Source organism: Ambystoma mexicanum, chromosome 2q (assembly GCF_040938575.1).
Source record: "Ambystoma mexicanum isolate Mex_15411 chromosome 2q, UKY_AmexF1_1, whole genome shotgun sequence".
In the NCBI taxonomy this organism is placed as follows: Eukaryota; Metazoa; Chordata; class Amphibia; order Caudata; family Ambystomatidae; genus Ambystoma; species Ambystoma mexicanum.
In genome coordinates, this window is record NC_090924.1 from 43391565 (window position 1) to 43417206 (window position 25642).

The following is a 25642-nucleotide window of genomic DNA, read 5'->3' on the forward strand; positions in this document are numbered from 1 at the left end:
TTTGTTCTCTCAGCAAAAAGACTATCTGAGAAAATCTCTCCTGGCACAACACACCCACCAAACTTTCCTGACCAAAACCTTTCAGTGCTTATTCTCATTTGCATGACTTCATAACCCAAACATCCCTGGATGTAACTCCCGATGTCCGCGAACTACCGCCATGTCCGCGGACATATCGTAACATGAACAGCCCTTCCACCATTTCCGCTACACTCTCTCTGCCATTCCCTCATTGGATGTACCTCAAAAATCACATGACCATTCACCAATCACATTCAAGACCTCTACATCTAACTGCATCATCATAGATCAGCACTGCAAATGTACTCTGAATCTCTCTGAGTACAAGTGTCATATCATTGGAAAGCACCATCTACCAGAAATACTGTACAAGTCTTCGAGATTTCTACTTGCAGCTCCATGCATATCCATATGCATGAACACAAACTTCAGGTATGCATATTTTCTGTATAGTAGATGAACACATTTTCAAACAGACTTTTACCTTGTAAAATCTGTAAAATGAATTTACTGTACTTTTTTCATTTTCCTAAAATCAACTATCACTTATAAACCTTTATACTATTTACTTTCTTTATACACACACACCCAAATCATGTTAAATTAACAATTTTTAAATGAAATATATAGACTACATATATTCAAACAAAATTGCATGCAAACACAATCTATGTTTAAACCTTTATAAAAATACTTATACAATTTCATATTTTTATTTATTTATTTATTTACTTAATTACTTTAAATTAGACATGACATTGAGGCGCTATTACCTAGAGCAGTTTACTTACAGAAATAGTGGTATTCACTAATATATTACACATTTCACAAGACATAGTAAAGATATTTTTTTTTGCTACAGTTAGTCATTCAATACAATTTGTTCATTAAGAACATATCATATGTACTGAACTGATGCAATGTATCTTATGTAAATAAATTAGTTTAATGGTTTTACAGAAGGCACTGAGGATTTCAATTAAAAAAAATCAATATCTAAATTAAAAACAGTGCTATATACAAACAAAGTTACTAATTTGAAGCTTTTACAATTGCAGTGAAGACCAGTTTCCTGAAAAGAAGCAGCCGAATTCGAAGAAGAAAGAAAAACTAAGAAGTTACCTGTTGCGCTACTAAAAACCTATCAAATTCAGTGAAAAAACTTTGTTAAAGGGACATTATGGTTACAAGTAAAACCGAAAAAACCCTGAAATTCGCCAGTTATGGTAAGCAAAAGAATAACACCCATGACATCACACATATGATTGATGACATCACTAATGACATCACATGTGCATTTAATTTTCATAGGAAGTCCCTACAAGGGGTTGTGAATGTAATGTTGGCAAAAAAGTGATAGGTGTCATCCGGAGATGTGTGATGAACTACATACTTGATTATGCAATGTATTGCTCCAAAGAACATTCCATTGCAGTGTTGTTTCTAGAACAGGAACTTACTCATACAGAAACATAGGCATTGGCTGCAGCATACACCATTGAGATGTAATATTTCTAATTTCCCCATGTTGGATAGTAAAACAGTAAATGCTTCTGTGTCACACTTTTTTCATACTGTGAAACATATACTAAGTAGGTAATAATGCATCACTTACTACATGCTTGTAATACTACACACAAAACATTAAGAGACCACAATGTATACAAATATGGGCCTTATACAGGGAGAGTAAAGTAAGTAAACAAGAGGCAGTATCATGAGCCACTATGTATAACCAACATGATTATCTTTACGCATAGAAATGATTGCTGTGTTTCAGGTCTGCTTTTTCCCCTATGTATGTGCATCATAAGATGCGATTGAATTCTAAGGAAAGTACTGTAAGAACATGTGAGAATAGCAACGTCTACAAATGTAATACCTTTTGAAGTTTAAGTTTTTGACTGTCAGTGAATAAACTCACCTGGCTTAGATATGTCAGTGAACAAAAAGATGTCATCTTTGATGTCATGGGTGTTATTCTTAGCAGTGCACGGTGGTGGTGCGAGTTATGGTTGCTTAGCTTACCATAACTGGCGAATTTCAGGGGGGTTTCGGTTTTACTTGTAACCATAATGTCCTTTTAACAATGTTTTTTCACTAAATTTGATAGGTTTTTAGTAAAGCAATTTAACCATAACGTCCCTTTAACAAAGTTTTTTCATTGAATTTCATAGGTTTCTATTAGTACAACTTAACCATAACGTCTACGAACATCTGACTTCATTGCGGAACTTCCGGAAAGTGCCACATGACCATACGCTGGCACGCGGCATGATGACGTGTCCGAGAACCCGTCTGCACTTCACAATTAGATCCGTGCTTCGCGGATAGTTCAGACCTGCATTTTCTACTGATCTAGGAACTTTCAACTTCAAAATGCCCCTTGCACAGCTCCAACACCTATTCCTACTTATCCATTAACAATCTACTACACAGTACATACCTTTAGCAAAACTGCTATTTATCTTCAAATGTATCAGGTAATGCCATCCCTCCTCCCCAAGAGACACCACCACTGCTGTAATCAAGGTGCATGAGAAACACTGCCCCCTACCTTAGAAATAACACATGTGCAACATTTTCCCCTGTCCACCTGAACCTCCATGTTAGTGTTTGGTGCCTCTTCCGTCATTTCCCTCCCCACTGTTAGGGAGGATTCTCTGTTTAGGCTGAATTTTCTAACCTAGTGAGTCCCCCAGCAGCTTTGCTGGATTTCTGGAATTTGTTTTTTCCATCCTGCCAAGAGTGAGACTCTTTTTCTCCCACTCTTGGACATGAATGTGTGTAATTCCTTTGAATGTCAATGTGTTCCATGGGCTATGGGGTCTTTTACTCCATAGGGTCTCATATGTTTTGCTATGTGTGTTACACTGCACCCTACGTGCCATAACACTGGGGCGTCGTAGCGGACCTCCATCATAGACTCCATACCCGGGGACTGACTACTGTCTCCCCGGGCATGTAAAGTCACCATTGGCTTTACTAGACCTAAATTTACTAACAGAACTAGTACAAACCATTTTATTGTGGACGTACTAGTAGGGGTAATTCGATTACTCCTGGATCTGTTATTCGAGGGGGCACTGTCCCGTCCCCCCTCGTCGAGTTTTGGCTGGTGGCAGTGGAAACTACTTGTTATATTCGACCCCGAATATAACCCTATGGGATTCTTCCCATTGTTATTGATACTCTTTCTCGTTAATCTCTAACATACCACCGGTCTACTGATCTTAAATAAGTTTATCGGATGGTATTTTCTGCCAGAACTCAGTTTTTAAAATGGCGTCTGTGTTCGTCTCTGTGACTCCTAAACCAAAGGTCGAGCCCTTTGTTCCACTTTTGGCGGGCTCTGTACAGAGACCCTCCAAAGTGGTGCCATTCTGTCTGGGTTACCACAGGGGTGTGGGAGGGGGTTTAGGCACCCTGGACCGAGTTGCCTTGCGAACTCCGGTCGCACTCTGGTGTGATTGGCCCAAGTGGTGAGCCTCCCCGCTCACCACTTAGCATGTGTTGATTGACAGCTAGGCTGAATGAATGGGGGTTTTCTGCATAAAAGCAGGGCTTTTGGGACTGGATCTTCAGAAGTCGCCACAGGACCTAAGAATCCGACGAGGGTAAAGCTGAGCCGACCTGCAACAACGACACCTCGGGTGGAGCCCTGCAGAACCGACTCACCACTTCCCGACGACAGAGGAGATCTCCCTGCCGGAGAGTCTCTTCCCCTGACTGGTGGGAACAACCAGTCCCCTTTGCTTTTTCTTCGCCTCAGGACACAGTGGTCGAATTGCCCGTGCAGAGCACCTCGGCAACCGGATAGCCACTACCCCTGTACCGCGACCAAAAGGTGGTGCCTTGTGACGGAGCACTCCGAGGCTGGTCTCTGCCCTGGTGGTGCACCGGACTTCACTTTTCTTCGACGACGAGATCATCTCTACTCTTGACAAAGACCCGACGTGCATCCACCACCAGGAACAACTGCCCCCGCCGGAGCTGTCTCTCCACAATCAAAGTACCGTGTCCGCCTGGCTTCCCTTTCGATCGGTTCGAGTGAGGTGTCTTAATCCTCTCCTTTCCATTGGGTCGCCTCCAAGCTTTCTCACGTATTGTTCTGAACTGGTTCAATCTGCCGATAACAATTTGCTACAAAGACTCGAACGCATTTCCACTAGAGACTTTTTGGGACATATCGCCTTGCCTCTCTCCGAGTGGGCCTGGCCTCTGAACTTTATGATCTATTGTGGTTCTTGCCTTCTTGCCTTGCATTTTTCCCGTGAAGTATTGAACTGTGTTGATTTCGTAACCTGCTTATTTTTCTCTCCCGTCCTAACTAATATTAGAGTGCCATTTAGGTTGAGGCATAATAAGTGATGCTGGTAGAACCTAGACTTGTCGAAATATTGTTAGGGGGATTGATCGTTTCTTCTTCGTAGAGTAATTGTAATTGAAGTGTTTGCCGTGATAGTGCCATAGTGTTTTCCATAGATGTTCCGTTATAAATAAATACCTTAATATCTTTACACTGAAGCCTTGTTGCGTGTTTGCTTGTCTTACTGTGAAGAACTGCCTTATCTTGTATACTCCACATACTGCTTAACTCTTCTTGAGGGAAGTCTGACTGCTCAGCCACAGCTACCAAGTGAATCTGTGTGGTACAGACTGCTATCAAGTGGGTTTACTGCCAAACACCTGTAGTCCTAAATCTTTTGCAGTGGTCCCAGAGGGAACTGCACAGGTTTCCGCCTAACACCCACGTTTCGTTCTAAGCTCTCCTGCCAAAAAGAAAAATGCATCCAAAAACAATAAAGAAAATATTCCTATAGGAACCACCTTTCACAGTTAAAAAATGGAACTAAAAAAAAAAAAAACTTATAGACTCCATCTACTTTATAGTTCTCAGTAAAGTGCATATACTCAATAAGATTTTCCAACATTTCTATTTGCATTTTGTGTTATGCTAATGGCAATATTGTGGCGTTTATCCTCCGTTCCAGGGATGGAACGGTGGATACCGTCCTGGCAGCCCAAGTTATCAGCTAAAGCGAAGCGATCATGGATAGAGAGGTCTCTGGACCATTATCCCCCCATTACAGGGGCTGGATGAAGGCCATTAGCACCCTAGGTTCCCAAAGCGGGAACCCAGGGTGCTGGATTTTTCTTACTACACCGGGATGCCTCCGGCCTCTGGCGTCCCGGTGTAGAAAGGAAAATCCTTTTCCAAGATGCTCACCATGGAAAGGGAAGGCGGGCTTCCATACAGGGCCCCTCTTCGCTTTCCATGGCAGCCTGCAGAAGGTAAAAAGAGAACTCTATAACCATATTACCACAAGCAAATTTTTCTTCCTTTTCAAATCTATCCTAATTTTGAAAAACTTTACCACAAAGCCAGTCCCAGGTGGACATGGCCAATTTAACCCCATGTTTTGTCCCTCGTGGTCATGGCCAGTAGCCAGATTGTTCGGATCATGACCTTATTCCATGACCCGGACAATCTGGCCACGGCCCATGGCCACAGGCTGCACCTCAGTCACCAAAGGTATATCACTTTCTTTTGTACCTACATTATGACACTTGTCAAAAAATAAAACACGGGCACATTTGCATAACCATGCTTTCATGTCCTTCTCAATGCTCCTTACACAAGTTTGCTGGAAATCCACCCATGTCATATTTTTTCAAAAGTGTCAAATGATGCACATACAATCGTCATATGACCTAGCCCCCACTTGACAAAATCCATTCAAACTTTACGAAAACATTTATATCTAGATCTATAATCTTGTTTCAAAACTTTGTGTAGATTTGTCAAATGGCACCACATTTATAAGCCTTTACAATATTTTAGGACCCCCCCTCTAATTCTGCCCCCTCTTAACAAAATCCCACCGAACTTCGCAAAAACATTTGTATCTAGATCTATTATCAGTTTGCCAAATTAAGTGTAGATTTGTCAAATGGCACCTCATTTATAAGCCTTTACGTTATTTTGGAACCGCCCTCTAATTTTGCCCTCTCTTGACAAAATCCCACCAAACTTCAGAAAAACATTTATATTTATTTGTATTATCGGGTTGCCAAATTAAGAGTATATTTGGTCAAATGGCACCTCATTTATAAGCCTTTAAATTATTTTGGGACCCCACCTCTAATTCTGCCCCCTCTTGACAGAATCCCACCAAACTTTGCAAACTCATCCGGGATCAGGTTAGGTTTGCAAAATTACATGCAGTTCCATTAAGTGGTGCCAAAGTTATAAGCCATCAAATAACTGCTTTTCACCAAACCAGTAACGCAGAGGTGTCAGCGAACTTTCACAGGACTGTTCGCAAACATCCGGACTATTCGCGGACTTTCATGGTGAAAAACACCCGTTTTTTTGTTTCTTGCAGCCATATTACATCCCATCCTCATCACCCCTCACCTCCCCAAAGATTATTTGATAAATTTGATAAGTGCAATGTTGTGTTTTTTAATATGTTTTTATCTCGATGTCCATGGACACCGGCCGATGTCTGCGAATCCAAGATGGCGGGTGTTTCCAAAAATCTGACACACCTCACGCTTCACACCAACCAATCAGCGAACACATTGGGTGTCCTCGGACATGATGCAAGTCAATTAGCCAATCGGTGTCCTGTCCGCAGAGCGAACAGGGAAGTGTGTCTGCGGAGCAGACATAGATATCACAATTTTTTTTGCTTTACGTTTTGGTCATTTAAAAAAAAAAATACTGGACGGATTTACACCAAATTAACAAAAGCACACTTTCGGACCAAGCTGCCGCTCCTGCTGCAAATTTGGTGAAAATCCGTGCAGCGGTTTGGGCTGTAGGCGTGAGAAAAGTTTTGGGACCCCCTATAACTTTGCCCCCCCTGGAGCAAACCTCACCAAACTTTGCAAAAATATTCAGAGTGGGCCATATACTTATTTTGCAAAGATCGGTGAGTATTCGTTTAGGGGGAAAAAGTTATAAGCCGGCCAAAAAGTGCTCTTCCTATGGGATTAGCAACTTAACCATAACTACACAGCCACTAACGTGGCCGTGTAATATATGTACGGTAGTGGCAACACCATATTGGTCTTGCCTGCTTGCAGTGCATTGATTACACTTCATTCTTATTGAGCCCTTACTATAGCGTCCTCATTTTTGGCAATTTTTTCTGTTGCTTTTCTTCTTGGGTTTCAGGTTTACGTCTTCTCATGTAAGCTGGGGAAATGTGTCTATGCTGGAACACCCGGAACTATGTGGTTACATATGGGATATTGGACTGAGCGGGACAGGCATGCCATGGTGAACGTTTATTTTCTGCTGATCGGGGCTGCTGGGTTGCATGTTGAGCATTTGGGTGCGCTCTCGAGAAATTGAAATGTCATCTTTTTACACTCAAGGCACATGATTTCTCTTGACATGACTGCTCTCGGGTTTATAACCTTGAACATACAGGGCCTTTGCAACCCGATTAAGTAGCACAGACTGCTGAACCTCTTAAGAGATAAGCAAAGTGATATTGTATATCTTCAGGAAACTCACTTAGATAGTGTTGAATACATGAATTTGGCGAGAGGATGGGTGGGTTAGGCATTTCCTGCTCCCTTTTATCGCAAGGGGGGGGTATCGATTTTGCAGGACAAATAAATTCCCATTTACTGCCTTAGACAATTTGATGGACCCAAAGGGACATTATATAAACATTGTTTTACCCTCCTAAATATTTATGGATTTACAGAAGATACTGCTGATGTTAACAAATATGTAATTACAAAATGTGTACCTTACATGGGGTCTTTCACGTTCTTGGGTGGGGATATTAATGTCGCGTTATCACCAGCTATTGATAGGTAACCGGCACCTACCCCAAACACCACTGTGCCTCAAAAAACTAGGATGCTTTTATACCTGATGGAAGATCTACGGTTGTAGGACATACAGAGAGAGCTACACCTGCTATGATGGGACATGTTGTTCTATTCACACCATCATAAAAGCTATGCCCACTTAGATTAGTGGCTCCTATTGTCAGCCATGCTATTCATGGTATGGTATATCATTGCGAGATCCTCACAATCACAATCTCAGTCCATGCACCCATCACACTGCAAGTTACTTTCTCATCTGCCTATCGGTAAACTCTGCCTTGGAGGCTGAATTTGGCATCACTACAGTACCCAGGCTTTGTTGAACACCTAGCAGAGCACTCCGGCATAGACTGGGAGGAGAATTAGAGAGGCGACTTAATCACATTGAAATGTCAGGATGCATTTAAGGGTTTTCTTAAAAGGCAATGCATCTCTAGATGGGCATATAAACTCAATCATTGGAAGACCCAGGAACTGCAATTTCTTTAGGAGTTATAAAAGTCAGAACAGGAACACCTAGGGATCCCCCATAACTAGTGATGATCAAAAAGCTCTGTTCAGATATTATGATGGTCATTATGGTCAGGGCACAGAAATATTTTTCACAGTGAGCTCAATACTTTTATGAGCAGGAGAACCATCCCCTTTGCCCCGATGGTTATCTTGCTGAGGAACAGCCAATGTATTCAACTTATTGATAGAATTAGACGGAAAACGGGTGGCATGTTGGCAGGCACCAATGATATTAAATGACTGCATTGCAGAATGTTATCTGGAGCTGAATGCTCCTCCATTCTGTATAGCAGTAGACATGGCTTGATGGCCTACCACACATTGACAGGCCCACTCCTCCAGAGATGTTCTCTGTACCTGTTTCTGCACCTGCTTAGAGCAATGCACCTTCGGATGCCATGCAGGGAAACTGGGATGCAAGGAATCCAGCATTTGGATGCTGTGTTGGAAGCTAGGATCCAATTTTGACCCTGTGCCTTCCTATTGCTGTCCAATTGTGGTAGCACCGCAGGACACGGCAGGACCTAATACTGGAGGTGAACTGTTCATGAGACAATTGGGTTGCCGGGAGTTATCAGTCCTGATATTCAGATATCTCACTGCCCATTCTGGACCTGATATATTCATCTGCGCTTGTGTCATCTCATTGGAGATTTTCAAGGGGACGCTGGTCTATGCTGGGCTTACTGTGGTTGCCCCTTGACCATTAAATTGGTTGTGTGAATACTTTGTGTGGGACAATCACCTCTCAGTTTAGCTTTGGCTTAAACTTTCCAAATGCCTGCCACTAGAAGCCATGCCCATAAAGGGGCCTCTTTGCTCTTAATTCAATTATTTCCCTCTCCTTCTGAGCATAAGTCTCTCTGCCTGGTGGTAAAAAATGCATTATTGCAAAATAATTTCATACCAGGGACATTGGACTTAGCTTCAGGGAGCATGCGAAGCCACCTGCTTTCCCAAAACCCAGTGGGAGCTGCTTGACAAAGGTTATGCCTAGAAGTGTGCGAAGTGGATGGCAGCTTCAGGGCATGAGAACCAGCTGCTCAGATTATGAGAAAATAGGACAAACCATGCAAATTAGTCCAGACGAATGGCCACACCACAAGAAAAACATCATACGGGAGCTAAACCAGTGTGAAACTTCACCGATTTCTGTGTATGAATGGAAATCATTGATAAATACACAGTTCAGTTGAACCCGGATAGGATTGATAATTGTTGTTAAACGGATCAGTAATCCGAAAGGGTACATCAGTATTACCAAACTGACCAGGAGGAGGGTCTTATGGGTTTACTGATGGCTGGTAATTAATGTATTGACCACCAGGTTGTATCTGTTCAGTGTGTAGGCAATACACAACAATTGAAAATTATTGGAGCAAAGGCTGGGTTAGGCAAGAGGGATAAGGATTGTCAGACTGGATCTTGCATTAAATGCTGCTCATCCACTGGTGAAAAGTCTCACTAATACACAAGAGGCTAGTTTTGCTTCACAAGCATTAGCATCCATCCAGCCTATAATTGGCATAGATTGCACTCAAGCTTCCTCACGTTCCTGCCAGCCTGCTTACTCCTTAGTAAAATCTGGTAGCATTAATAACTTGCGTGTTGGCAAAACCTTTATGCCTGCGATCATTGATAAAACTTTGAGGTAGTTTGTCATGGACACAAGAAACAGTAGAATTACCAACATAGAAAACGAAGCAGGGAATGAACCAAAGCAAGCACTGAGAAATAAAGCACTGGCATGGCTTTACCAGAGGACTGGGCCGGGGATCATCAGAACATCCCACCCACCTTAACGTTCTTTGTCGAATTACATTGATGGTGGGGTTCTGGGAATGATAGAGACTGAGTACTTGTGGCTTGTGCTAGCAGAAATCTTTTCCTTGATATGTGTTATGACTTTCCGATGGCCCGACTAATTTGAACCTTGTAATTGATTTGGTATAAGATAAATTGTGTGCTCTCACCTGTCCAATTGTTCTGAATTTACCCCTAGTTATTAATCTGTGTTTTAATGTTTTTTCTTGCTCTCATGCTTTTGTTTTATTGACATTGTAGCTGGTTTTATTGTGGCTTCCTGCCCATGGTTTCACATTTGCCTTTTTCTGTTTATACTACTTGTCTGTTGTGCCTTTTTGTCTATTATTTTGATTTGTGTACTTGTATATAGCACCCATTTACCCCCAGGTTTAAGACGCTTTACAAATAATTAAAAATAAAAGATACATGCCTTTCTTCGAGGTCTTCATTTGTTGAAAGCCTTTGATGTGAATCTGCGCCTTCTAAATGCCTGATTACAGAGCATAGGTGGCAGCAATGGGAAAAGCAACAAGGACATATGGCCTTCCGATTGATCTATGTAGAACATTGGCTGGAACACTAGGCTAACCACAGTGTTCAATGAAGCAAGAGGGACACCTCCAAATATCAATGCTTACTGCCAAGATAATAGTTTTCCCCAAGGTCGGTAACCACCCTACAGAATGTAGTGCATATAGTCCCATCTCTCGCATTAATACTGAAACAAAATTACTGGTTAAATGTGTAGCAAGTTGTCTGGAACAGATGCTTCACCGTTTGGTCTACCGAGATCAGACAGGTTTTATCTGTATCAGGCATTCTAGCGACAGCATGAGACGACTGCTGAAGTTCATCGCTATTTGTGCTGATCCAGATGATAGAGCACTATTACTCAATGCCAAAAAAGCATTTGACAGGATTCACTGGGACTACATGTTTTTGGTCCTACAGACCTTCAGCATTGAGGGATGCTTTATTGACATGGTTACATTTCTGTATTCAAGTCCATTGGCATTGGTGGTCACTAATGGCTACATGTCTGCTCCATTTGCACTACACATGGGCACTCGTCAAGGATGCCCTTTATCACCACTTTTGTATGCGTTAGCCATCAAGCCACTTGCGGCTAGGTTTCGAATGGACACTGATCTAGGAGGTATTGTTCATGCCGGGCTGGAGCATTGCATTTCATTGTATGCCGATGACGTCTGATGTACAACTCCAGTGGCAGGTAAGTTTCCCTCGTATTTGTCACATACTACAGGAATATGGCCCGCTTGCATGGTATAAAATCAAATATGTCAAATTGGAGGTCCTGATCCTGAGGTTCGACATACAATGTTTTTTCTTGCTTTCTTGGTACCCAAATGGTGTTTCCCATTCAAAGTGAAGATTCATGCAATGATATACCTCGGGGTACAGATTAGAACTCAGATTGGTTCAAAATAACTACCCTCCTGAAACTGTCCAATGTTAAAACAGATTTAATTAGATGGAAGGTTTTGCCACTGTCCCTTATGGGAAGAATCATTGCAGTAAAAATCAAAACACCCTACCAAAACTGGTATATTTACCACACATTATCTCCTTCCCTATGCCCATAGTTATGTGGCGAGGTCTGACTAGGCAGATCAGGAGATTTATATGGAGGCACAAAAAGGCTAGGTTGAATAACAAACAACTACAAGCAAACAAACAAGATGGCGGATGTGCAGTCCCCTCTTGGCGAGGTTATTTCCTGGGTGCGCAAGCATGCTGGATTAATAGATCAAGCACAAACAGAAAGTTATAAAAGATGAAACTTGCCTAGCTGCAACATATCAGTAGTTCATAAACTTTTAAAGACCTCCTTGTGATGGCAATTCTTTTTTCATAGTATGCTTTCAGAGAAAACCTCCAGACAATTTCAAAAAGCATGATTTTGGGAGGATATTAACATTTAGTTGGACTTGCCAGCTGACCCCCTACTGCATGTTTCCTACGTCTATGTGGAACTCTATCCATAGCCACTTCACAGTCAGCTCCTTTACATAGAGAAACATCACACTGTGGTTGTTATTCTCAAATGAAGAATCCTGCCACTTGCTAATATCTGTGTCATGTTTGCCATGGTCAGACCATCACCTTATCACAACCATATTGGCTAGAGCAGGAACAATCCTAATGTCCATACAGAGACAACAGTGTTTAAGACCCATGACATGTGTGACTACAGCTCCCTTCAATTATACCTCTGATGCCACACCCTCTCTAAGGGTACCACTTAGCATATAGTCTAAAGTTTACAAGATGAGATCACATAGACAAAAGTCCCCACACTTGGGAACAACTTGGTGTCTTGCTGATCTGCCTTTGAAAAAGAGGAATAAAACAGCCCTAACATGCATTTGGAGAAAACCCATTCACAGCTAGATAAATTGGTCTTCTTATGATATGCCAGGGTCTACCGTGCCACTATCAAGCTGAAAAAAAAGCCTCATTTCTCACATGTACACAAAATGGTAGCAGGCATGTTTAAACAATGCAATGAACCGACTCTCCTATCCTAAAATCTGTAATTTTTTTTTTTGTGTCTTAGTAAAAAAAAAATGACTTTTCATAAAACACAAAATTACAGACAATACTATACAGTTAGATACTCATGAATCTATAGCTGTTCATATAAAAAGCACCAAATAAAAATGAAAATAGCATTTCCAATTTAAAAACATAGATCAATACATATGGCCACCTTATCAAAATCATCATTCATCTCATTTGCAATAGGAACACAGGTGAACTAATTTTAAAGAACATACAGAAAAAGAATGGTCAGTCATAACTTTTCAGGGCAGTACCTTACAGTTAAACTTCTAAGGCTAATTATGAATGAATTCCAACTAGATTGAACAAGTTCAACACTCTCACGATTTCCATTAAACGTAGGGATTTGTTACCTGACGCTAGCCATTCCCAGAAACATTCAGATTCTAACCACTAGACATGGATCACGAAGCAAGACAACCTAGACAGCCTCAATTCTAGGGTCCCAGCACAGCGACTAAGCAGATGCCTCAAGGTCTGAGGATTAAGGTCCTCACAGAGAATACAGATATTAATCCCAGTGTCCTTTCTTTGTCTGATGTATAGGATTTTGCGAGTAGGCAGAAGATTCAAGCGAAATCACAAAAACTTAGACCTAGCAATCAGATCAGGACATTTCTTCCAATACATAGGAAGGCAGGCTCATGGTTTGTCAATACAAGTTAGAGATGGAGAAACCTTGGAAGAACGCATGGCACCTATTGTTCCCATCCAGTCGGCCCTTTCTATTTTCTCCTTTCATTGGATTATGGATTAGATCTTCTTCTTAACAGTCACAATCTGTCAAAAATGTTCTACATATAAACTTTAAGTTATTCAGATATTGGTTCAAAACACCCTGTAGAGCCACAGAAACGTGTTCATACAGTGATAGATGAGGAGGAACCAGAATTAGTCTGTAGAGAGATACCATCTGCATTCCATCCATGCCTTCATGGACTGCAAGCCTAATTTGTACCTTAAGCTGACTATTGGTAAGCAATATGGGAAAAAAATGACACGCTTCCATAGCTTACCCTCCATTTCTCCTAATCTAAGAAGTACAACTGCGGGTTTGTATCTAAACCAAATAGCAATGAAGGTATTACCTTACCTATGTAATATCTGATAACTGGAGATAGAGAAAACGTACAGATCTTGTTTAGTATTTTTTTCATATGTGAGGCTAATTGGAGGATTTTCCCGTCTACAATAGCTGTCAAAAGAACCTTGGTTGGGAAAAATCTAACCACCGAACCTAAATACATGATTTTGTTGGCTGTCAGAATAATTTGATTATCCACATGCCAAGAGAAATGCTTGGTGATTTTTAACGTGTGTTCAAAAGCCAGAATTTTCGATTTGATGGGGGTTCATCTTCCGGCCTTTAACCCAGCATATTCTTCAAGGGCCTGTAGCATTCGTTGAAGGCCAATCTGTGTGTAATCGAGCAAGTGTGTAATCGAGCAAGACAATACAAGACAATATCGTCCGCGTAGGCTAACCTGTTTATTTAAGCTTTTCCAATGTTAGGACTAGCCAACGCCGACTCAGCTAACCACTTTACCAGATCGGATAGGTAGAAATTGAACAGGAAAAGGGCGACGATGCAGCCTTGCCTCACCCCCCTATCTATGCTGATTGCTCTGGAAGGCGACCCTTCTGTGCCCAGCCTTATTTGTAATTCCGAGTCCCTGTGTAATTTGACTAATATAGCAAGCATATTTTCAGGAAGGCCCCAGCTCCTAAGATTTCCCCAAAGATGTTCTCTATTAATGGTATCAAATGCTTGTGATAGGCCCTCCTTTGCAAAATGATCTGCAACTAACTGAACTCAAAACTAGTCCATTTAGTGAGGTCAAAAGGCCTCTGTGGAAACCTATCTTCTGTTTTGACAGGATCGCCTTGGCTTCTGCCCCCTTCTCCAGATCTTTAAGCACCAGGCCAGCAAAAATATTTCCATCAGCGTCCAATAGGGAGATCAGACGATAATTATACGGGGCTGAACGGTCTCCCTTTTTATAGATGGGAAAAATGATAGCCCTTCTCCAGGACTCAGGTACATGTTTAGTGCTAATTATTTTAGTGAACAAAGCAGACAGCAGGTGCGACCAGAGATCAAGATCAGATTTTAAAATCTGATTACTCAGGCCATTAGGGACAGCGGCTCTTGAAGCAGATGATTTTCTTTTTTTTATCAAGGTTCCTATCTCATCCTGTGAGACATTTAATTACACGCACTAATGGGTGAGCCCTTCTTAGGCTCTGCTGTTCCATAAACTTTCAGAAATTGACCTACGCATGCTTTGTCCTGTATCACTCAGTCTAGCATCGTATTCGGAGGTGTTTCAGTGTAATTGATTATAGACAAGAAATAAAGTGAATTATTCTGTGTGATTGCTTTCAACATCAGTTCCCCGTCTTGCTGGAATCATAGGTGCTTGCTGGATTTAGACCAATTACTATACATTTTTTTTTAGAGCTCTGAGCTCTCAAATATATCTGTGTGTCCTGGTATTTCTTCCATTCTGGCTCATTTGCCTCTGTATACATGTGTCACATTCAGTCCTTTTTTGCAATAAAGAAATAGACTGACCAAACCCAATATCTCCAATCACAATCACTCCTCTGCCCCTCAACTTGCTACCCACCTAAATCCACCTTAACCTCTGTCAACCATACCGCCCCACTGGAGAGCATCAAAATCATTCAGAAAATGGGGGCATCATCTGAACTGCTTTAACCCTGCTCTGTGACCGGGATCGAAGAGAATGTTGTCTCCTGGGCTCCCACTTAGTGTCAGGACTGCCTGCTTCTGTGGGGCTTTTTTATCGCCCCCCAGCCCCTAGTGAGGAAGTCATGGGATGAACCATCAATCTCAGCTAACTAGCACTTTATTGCTGTCATACTTTTCTGGGTGAGTTTGTGCAGAACGTATCTAATACATAGATGACATGATATAATAACCTGCTTCATGACCACCAATCAGGCCTTCTGTCCATGAGAAAGATTGAGTAAGCCTTGTTTCACAAGTAAGAAAATAATAACTATACATCTGCTGTCTTTTCCCCCTGGCCTGTCAGCAGCATTTGATACTGTGAACCATACCACCCTCTCCATTCACCTCACGGACACATTAAGCATCTATAGCTAGGCACTTGATTGGATTGGATTGCCGCTTGAAGACAGAGAGCTGCAAGAGAGGTTGGGCCCCTTCCATTCCACGTCAACCATTCTAGAATGTGCTATTTCCGAAAGCTCTGGCCAAGTCTACCTATCTCCCTGATTTTGCTTGACAATAATTTATGGTTCGTAAAAAGTGCTATTGCCATTGCTCTTCACGTACTCATGATCAGGTCCCTGATTTCTGTTCCTGACAGAGTGGGATGGAATTATTATGCCTCTAGACATGTTTAGACCTTGTAGTGGGTTCTCAGATTTGTAAACTTGCTTAGCCTCTGCACTGTTTGCACTGCAATCTATTCTTCGCTTTTTGCACTACACCCAGCCACTCTCAGCTGTGATTAACTATTTCTGAATGTTCAGAGACCTCCTGCTATGCCCCCTTCTTCCTATTGGCATGTTTTAAGTGAGTGTGCCTGCAGCTGGCTCTTTACAAAACAACAATGAATGCATCAAAAATAAAGTTTCTAGCACCAAGGAACAAATCACATGGATATATATGTAGTCTGCAGAATATTACCACTTTACTATTACATACATCAAAAAAACTGTGAAACTTTGCACTCAACAGGACTTTAGGCCAAAGATTAATTGAACTCACACCAAAAATAATAATTATAATTATATACTGCTTACAACATTAATGTGACTGATTAATTTAAGGATTACTGCAACCATTTAAAAGAAGCACTTAGATTTGTAGACGGAAGATCTAGTTTTCAATCCTTTAGACGCTGAACAATTTCTATAGGGCTATACACTAAAAACTATATCTGAGCACCCATGGATATTCTGAAAAGGATCATAGTCTAAGAAGTTTGGTTTACTTTGGGTGTGCTCCCAAATGGGAAAGTCATTTGCCCTGATGGTATTCCTAAAGATGGATATCATAGCACCTGAAGGAGCTGTCTCAAAATGCTGATGGGTGTATTCAGCCATGTTTGGGAAACTATAGTCATTCCTGAATCCTGGGGTGAAGCCAATGATATATTTTCCCCAAAAAGCCAATGATGAGTTAAGTTTTTTCTAAACCCTGAGAGCATTATTTTACCTTGCAAAACTGAGTGTTTTAGGGAACAGGTTTATCCCAGGTCAGGGCACCATTGAAAGCAAATACATTGGTAGAAATATTAATTAGGAGGAGCTCTCAACTAACCGACACTTTCCAAAGGTTACATGTAATGTTAACAGATTATAAAACAGCAAATTAATTTTTAATGAACCCAACATACCTATAAAAAAATATCACATTTATTTTCGATGTTTTGGGGGTCCCGCCCCCAAGCCCCTGTTTTATTTTTAATTAAAATGTTCCCTCACCATCAAAACTACTATTCCCATTCACAACCACATTTGTATAGTTTTAACAAATGTGTTATTTTTATTTTAGGTGTTTTGAGTTCGTTCAAAATTCAATTGGTTATTTTTCATTAGTTAAAATCACTGCATACCCTTTCCATATGCTGAGATGGCATTTGACAGGCTAATCTGGTGGTTCCTGTGGGTGGTTCCTACGACTGTAGGGTTGCCAGTGAGATATAGATTGGTCATGTATGTGCTTTATAATGGATTAAAGTTAAGGTTATCTAGATGGGCAATACAACACGTGAGAATTCAATACTATACGTGGCACAAGTTAAGGATTGCCCATATTTGCAGTTTATCTGCTTCATTCATTCAACCTATTGTTCATAAACACTCATCATGGATTCCTTCATCCCTAATGGATCTTACAGGCCCTACAACGAATATTGCTTACACAGATGATCATATTGAGATCAATATATAAAATATCTGAATGTAATGCTCGCCATTAAATAATGCAAATCAGAATGGCTGTTCACAAAGTAATTAATATTAAGCATTCAAAACAGAATAGCTGATAGAACATGCCATAATGTATGTTTAAATTAAAGAAAATAAATTAAAAGTAATTTAAAAGAGTATTTGCATGTTTGTTTCCATGTGGAAGGGAAACATGGTGATCTGTGCAACATGAAATTTAGTATTTTATGAGGCAATGATAGACACCATGTTTATTACCAATCAACTAATTGATCAAGGCACATTTCTTGATAGGTCTACATTTTAATAGATTTCTATGACAAGTAAAGATGACATTACATTTATCAACTTAGTTTGAAATCTAAAAAGCTTCCTCTTTGCCGAAGTGAACTCTTTTGAAGCGCTTTTGAAGCAGGAATGCATAGCTTCCATTGTGCATTCACTGTTCTACATGCTTAGGAATGGCACAGCTGTGGTTACTTGAGACAATAGGCATGCTTTCAAAATTTGAAACACACGCCAAAATATATTCCAGGATCAAGGTTTTCATTGTCTTCAATGTTTATGGTAATTTGGAAGGCCACTCTGGGAATCCTTAAACAGACCCGAACCTCCAACCTTGGCAGAGTATTGGCCAATGAAGAGTGTACCGGTTCCATTTAACAGCCTATTACAATTGTACTTTGTTCATAAACGCAAATGGCTCTGTTAACACAGGGGGCAAGCCACACATTTGTAACTCAAGCGAAATCTCATAGAAATAGGTGCACCAAATATGTGCATTTAAATAGACATTGGGAAATGCATTATTGGCACTAGTCTTAGAAGACCTTGTCCAATTTGAAAAGCAAAATAGATCTCAATTAATCAGAAAATGGAGTGGATCATATGCAAGTCCAAATGATGTGTTAAATATACTATATATTACTGCATTTGTATATTTTAATAACTGTGTTATGCATGAAGTGACAGGAACACAAATGAGATCTCTGGATAGAGAACATTTATGCAAATCTGAATATATATAATTCTCATCAATATTACATGTCTATGTAGAGAATGATAAGGACAATACATGTTTCAGTCCTATTTTGATTGTTCATTCATGAGAGGGGGACTTGCTCACAGCTCACACATCCTCTTACGACACATCAACATACATTGGGCCAATAAAAACCAGGAGGAGGGCCCTGTGTGAGCCTGAGAACGTGAAAGGAACCTATCACTGGATCTGTTTAATCTACAGTGTTTGGGTCAAATGATGCTGCATGTCTGGATTTTTATGGGAATGTAAACTCCAATAAATAGGAAAAGGAGATTTTGGAAAACAGAAAAAACAAGAAAACATTTCTAAAGGGAGAAAGCAGATTGGGATTCCAACTAGAAGTAGCTGAAGGGCACATCCTTAAGAATGCTTTTTGGAGACTGGACTGAATGCAGAGGCCTTCCCCAAGACAGAACAGAACATATTTGAGGGATTCTGGGAGCGCATGGACAGACTGAAAGGGAGCGATTACCTGATGGTGCTGCCAGAAGCCGGTTTATGTCAATGCATATTCTGTACATTCCAAAGACTAGCAACAAGTGAGTACAAGGATCCCAGAGCATTTATAAAGTTGTTCCAAGAATTAATGAAATCATAGATAGCAATTAAATGTACTTTGGTAAACCCTTTTTTTAAAAGCTATGTCACTTAAAGGGGATATGTAATACAAGGCACATGCTTTGTGACTTATATTTAAAATTAAAACCCTAGGTAGCATCACCATATTAGCCTTTTGTCCAGCAATTTGAGTTTCATGGAGTATAGGTATCTTATCTTGAAATATGAAATGACAAGTCCTTTGATTGGTGCCTGCCATAGACAATAACATCAATGATATCATATCATAAAGAAACATGTGGAACTGTGTTGCTGTGAGGGTACACTTGATTCCTTGGGAATGATGAGAGAAAAAGAACTCCTGAAGATAAGATTTTCAATTATATGCACCCAATTCAACATCAAAAAGTTGTCCAATTGTATCCATGTCCAAGCTAGGAACCAAGTGATAGTCACAGATAGCTTTAATTAGTCCAATAACAATGGAGCTGTATTAGAGCAGCATATTACACTGAGGCCAATATTTCTTAAAGGTTACAGAAAAAATTAAGTACATTGTTTTAGTTTAACCTTTATTCTGAGAGGTCAGTTCACCTTTTAATATGAAATGGAAAGTAGGTTGAAGACAATCATAATTTCATACTGTAGATTGTGCAATCAACTCTAGGACAATTTCAATTTGTATCTACAAAACAAAATATATTGATGTGTTCATTGTCTTGAATAGTCATTCAGATGTGTTGTTCTATGTATGGATTTGAAAGCATTTGTGTGTAATGTGTATTACATTAGTGTCATTCTTCCGTATAAAGAATCCCAGAAAATGAAATATCTTCCATAGAAACATGTCTTTAGAAAGTGTGCCATGCTTGCTGTTATCCTGGCGGTAATTCGTAGTTGGCCAGTGCGGTAACGTGCCGGTAAATGTTAATACCGGTACGTTAATACTGCACCGGCAAACAAGTAATGAGTCCCAATATGCCCAATCTTGGGTATATTTCCATATGTAGATTAAATAATGAGAAGATTATTACTAAAACACAGAGCTTGCATGAAAATAATAGGAATGTGAAACTAGTAACATTTGCTTCTACCACTTAGCTTGGGATAGGAATTATGGGAAACTCGTGCCATGCTTTCTGAGGTGAACTTTAGCTTTATAATTGAAATACGCCAGGTGTCTGTATGCTGGTTAAACAATTTACCAGTTTTTCTAATCAGACAAATGGATTTTATCAAAATACCAATACTTAGTTTGTGATCATTCTGCATATTCTTTTTATTCATCATTGCCCTTCAAAGATAAATAATGTCATGGGCTCAGGTTTCCTGAAGAGAAATTAAAGACATAATTGATCGCTTAACATACTAACACAAACCTAATGCAATAGTGATAGAACACTCAGTAATGTACTGTTTTACTCTTTGATGAACATTGTACATTGTCATAAGGGGATTTTGCAACTTTTTGTTATATACTCTGAAACCATTGCACTAATACAGAAAGCTGTAAGAATAATTATTGCTACATCACAATCAGCCCTTTTCCTGAACACTGGAGAAACAAGATTTTAATTAGAAGGGCATGATCCTTATTTTTGCTATATCCAACCTACATGTGTATGCTTCTTTAAAGGACAAACCATGTATATTATTGCATACTTCAGATTCTGTTAGTAGTGAATTGTAGCATTTAAATCTGCTGCATGCAGAACACTTGTTCCTTGTTGAATGGACAAGTAAGTCATTTTCTTTGCTGCACTGTAATATTCTTTATCATCCAGCTGCCTGCTCTTTTTAGCAATTAGAGTTACTGACTTCCTTGCAGCAGGTGTAAACATATGTTTTTTCTCTGGAATTGGATATTATTCTCAACAAAGCCATGTTAGGTAGAAGCAAAGAAACTTATTATTGCTTTATATTGCTCACCAGAAGTGGAAAGGTCTTAGACATTATACATTATTCTACTCTCTCAGTCCCACTCAAAAAAGATGGGCTCATTTGGAGGCTCGAAGGTCATTTGGAAAACAGAACCTTTTTATACGCATCACCAGGGATTCTTTCACTCAGGAGCTGGTCCTGGGAGGGCAAGGGTGGCCCATACAGACAACTAAATGGTGGGAGCCGAAGAGTCCTTTGTTTTCTGGGAAGGCAATTAGGCTGAATTGCTCCATGCACCACAGGAAACTTTACCTCACCTACTGTTGGGTATTTTGTGGATATTTGGGGCTTTGCGGTATTTTCTTACCGCCAAAATATCTTTAGCAATAATCACTCTCTGTATTCATATTGGGTCACACATGACAATAATACATTGCATTATTTCAGAATTCAGACCTATTTAGATGGTATGCGCGGTCGTTTGCGTGGTTGGTTGGTATAGTGGTTGGTTTATTTGTGGCCCCAATATCCAACATCCCTTGTTTTTTATCTAGATTGTTCTTGATAACTAGAGAGACCTCAGGCCTACATTTTAGGGATACCACATTTTCAGTTTTAGTGTTGTGTGCCACCATGGGCAATTGTGGTATTTTTGTGGTAATTTCCACTACCTTATATACGGTAGGGAACTATGTCCAGAGAGTCTCTCTTCCATTGACTCATGTACCTCCAACAGGCTATGCTACAAACAGTCACTCACAACTGTCCATACTGAATAGAATCATGCACACATCTGCTTTAAAATGACAATTGCACTGTTTAAAAATCTACCCACGTTTAAACCTTTCCCCATGCAAAATGAAAGAGAAAATAATACACACTAGCTATCTGTTTTCAAATATTTTTGTATTATAGAAATTTCATTTAAACACAGTTTAACTTTTTTTACAGAAATAAATAAAATGGTACAACATTATTTGTGATAAAATGAACGGAGAGCTGCGAGAATATATCCAATTGGTAACATTAAATATGCTGATAAGAGACTGAGACTCCCTCTAATACACTGACTGAACAGCTTTGCGCACTTTCGCACAGCTCCCACTCGCTTCTGTAATTACCTTATCTGTTCAGCATGAGTTTTCTCCGGCTATTCTCTCTCTGAATTTGGCTCCCTTGAAGATCAACCCCAGTGAGAACAAGCGTCTGCCATTCTCAAACCGGGGTTATTGCCTGGAGTTCTCAGCTTTTGCAGCAGGAATGCCCCAGCCAGGAAAGAGATCCTTCTCCCAGCTCTGCAAGATGTCGATTGTCCTCCCCCTCCCCTCAAGCTTCTCCAGCAAAGTTCTAATCACAGCCTCTAGCATGATACTTGCTATGACGCTGCTCCAATCAGAATCAATCATGTCATCTCCTCCCTCACTACACAATGGCTCACTTCTACAGTGGCAATTGTAACAAACTGATTTCCTGTTCCTTCAAGCTCTTTGCTTCCTGTAGTTATTAGGACAGAGCAGCAGAGAAAAAAAATGAATGTGCGTTTAAAAGTTCACTTTCAGAGTAGGCCTAATTCGGCATTGGAGACACATTTTTATTAGTGGGTTATGTTAAATGAAGTTTTATTAGTCAGGTTAGTTATTAATAAGGTTAGTTATTAATTTCCAAATGTGTCTCTTGCAACATAGGCATTTCAGGTGAAAAATAGTGTGCATTGTGAATGTGCAGATGTGTGCTTTTAACTGTAAAAATGGATTTGCATCTTATATGTAAAAATTGTTTTTGACTGAATAGCCTGTCTTTACTTATATGTCCATGTTACTCTGAAAACACATATAGCAATGCACCACACCCATGTAGTGGTGCTGCATAAAAAAATGCTACCTGTGCACTAGTGCTGTACTCTGTGCTGTAACACGCCAAATATCCTTACACTACAAGCCTGCCAGATAGCTTTGAAGTTTATTGAAATTATATTTTCACTGGGAGAGTAATCATTCACTATGTTTTAGGGTTGGGAATAAAACTGCAGTCCCCATTTGTAGATTGTTCATTCAATAGAGTCCATGGAGTAATTAAAGGTCGGTGGACATTGTTCTTGGATTTGCTAGTATTGGTCACTTTTCCTCACCTTACGATTTGCATAATGGATGTGAAAGACCAAGACTGTATACAAAAAAGGAACTCTCACAATGGACACACCTGATGGCTTAGACTAGACAGAGCAGAGCGTTTTGAGAACTTCAAGGAATAGATGAATGGCAGGTGCCTGAAGGTGTACTCTACACTTTGGGCTAACTACCTGGCTGTGGTCCATAAATTGTTTCTCCCAAAAACAAACTATATCAGAAAGATGTTTTTATGAATATGATCAAACTGATCTTCATCTCCGAATTGAATTGCTCATGGGTCAGACAGATTTCTTGTTCTAGAAACCAGTCTGGAGGACATGGCCAACACTTACTCAGTATTTCTTCTTTTATTTACATTACACATTCTATAATGTTTCATCCAATATGATCCCATAGATGTTTTATTTAAAACGATTTAGGATTTAAAAAAATGTAAGTTTCTTTTGGGACGTTTGCTCAAATTGTTGTTTGTTCATTTCTAAATTCATTTGGCTTTATATATAAAATATTGAGACAATACAAATGTTAAATATTTCTGTTCAATTTAGTCTGGCATTAGCATGATTTAATCTTTTGCTATGAATGTTGGTTGGGTTTTTTGAGCCTGAATGCACCATTTTTCTGAATAAGTTTCACATTTTATCCATGTTACCAAAGGAAAAGACAATTAAATATCATAGGTATGTTAGGTTTGCCAACTACACAAACGGGTCAATTTCCTGCAACCGTTTTAGTACACTTTTAAGAAAATGTGGCATGTATCATCAAGTATCATGTATCATCAAGGGAGAATTCTTCCCAACATGAAACATGCATAGGACACTTGTTCAATGGGCAGATGGAATATGACCAACTTAGGTGTTCACTATAGTAGCCACTTGAAGCAGTAGCTAATGGGTGGTCAGATACAGTCATTCAAGATATGCTAGGACAGGATATTCTCAGATATATGGGTCCGAAAGATGGTTCAATAGGGATACAAAATAAAGTTTGTATATATTTCTGTGGAATCTGATGTGGTGTGACCAAAGAAGCAAAGGGCCAAACACAGCCATATTATTATGGGACAATGCACATAAAATGTGTTAAAAAATAAAATAAGCAAAGAATCTGTGCTTTAATGAACAATGGGAAGGCATTCTATTCAACTTTATTTCTAATTGCCATTGGGAAGATTCTAGTAGGTACTAGATTTGAAGACAGATTTAATTTACAGATGTAGACACTGCAGCTGGTGTTTACATTACTGCAGAGGGGAAAATGAATGACTGCTATCAATTGTTGTATGCTCATCACTATATGAGGAATTTGGCCAGTTCATCGAAAAAGTCTCTAGTGTGTTGAATCAATCAACAGTACCAATGCAAAGTACACCTGTTTAGAGCCAAGATGGCACTCAGATATTATATATAGGTGGTTTTGCCTGTGTTGAGAGAATTAGAAGGTATCCATACTTGGATGCCTGGCTCATACATGTGAATCATAATATCACAAAGCATTTGAACACAGCATCAGTGTAAGCTTTGTCACACAGTTGGGATGTTTAATAAACTAATACAAGTATGTGCATCCACCTTTATATGCAGAGAGCACTGATGCAAGATTCTGCACAAAATAGAAAGATCAATTTGTTCTGTTTTTAAGAACATGTTTGTCTATCAGGGATTATATTGCTGCAGCTAGTTTCATGGTATCATGGGCAAGATATCATCTATCATTTAACACCATTTGTCAGTCCATTGTAATACTGGATTCATGAATTGAAAGGTGTTGTTAGTTTCACCCATAGATGAATTTGAAGATTTGGCTAATTCCATGAATGCTTGAAAGTGGAGTCCTTCTCCACCTACCATCACCAGGGCATGTGACAACAGGTACAGAGATGGGCTGCAGCATGTTAAGGCCTGTTTGTTCAGGGAAAATAAACAGTTCATCAACAAGATAGTTCATCTAACTGGAAAAAACTGCATGCACTTTCAAAGAATGTGTGTGTTTTCCCGAAACATCACAGGAAACTCTGCTCTAATTAAAAAAAACATGTTCTCTAGGCTAGAGTAGGGCCTCTTATCCCTATTGGCTCTACACATATGGGGGACTTGCAATGGCATAGTAAATCAGAAAAGTAGATTATTCTCATCATCGCAGGATTCCTGATGCCGGTCTCAGAGAACCATCCATTCTCCTGTGCAGACTTTAAGAAGTGTAAACAAGGATGTATTTGCCTTCCATGGAATATGTTGTTTCCTCCATTTTACTCCAGCTTCTAAGAATCTTTGGGCTGCAACACTGTATGAATTTCCTC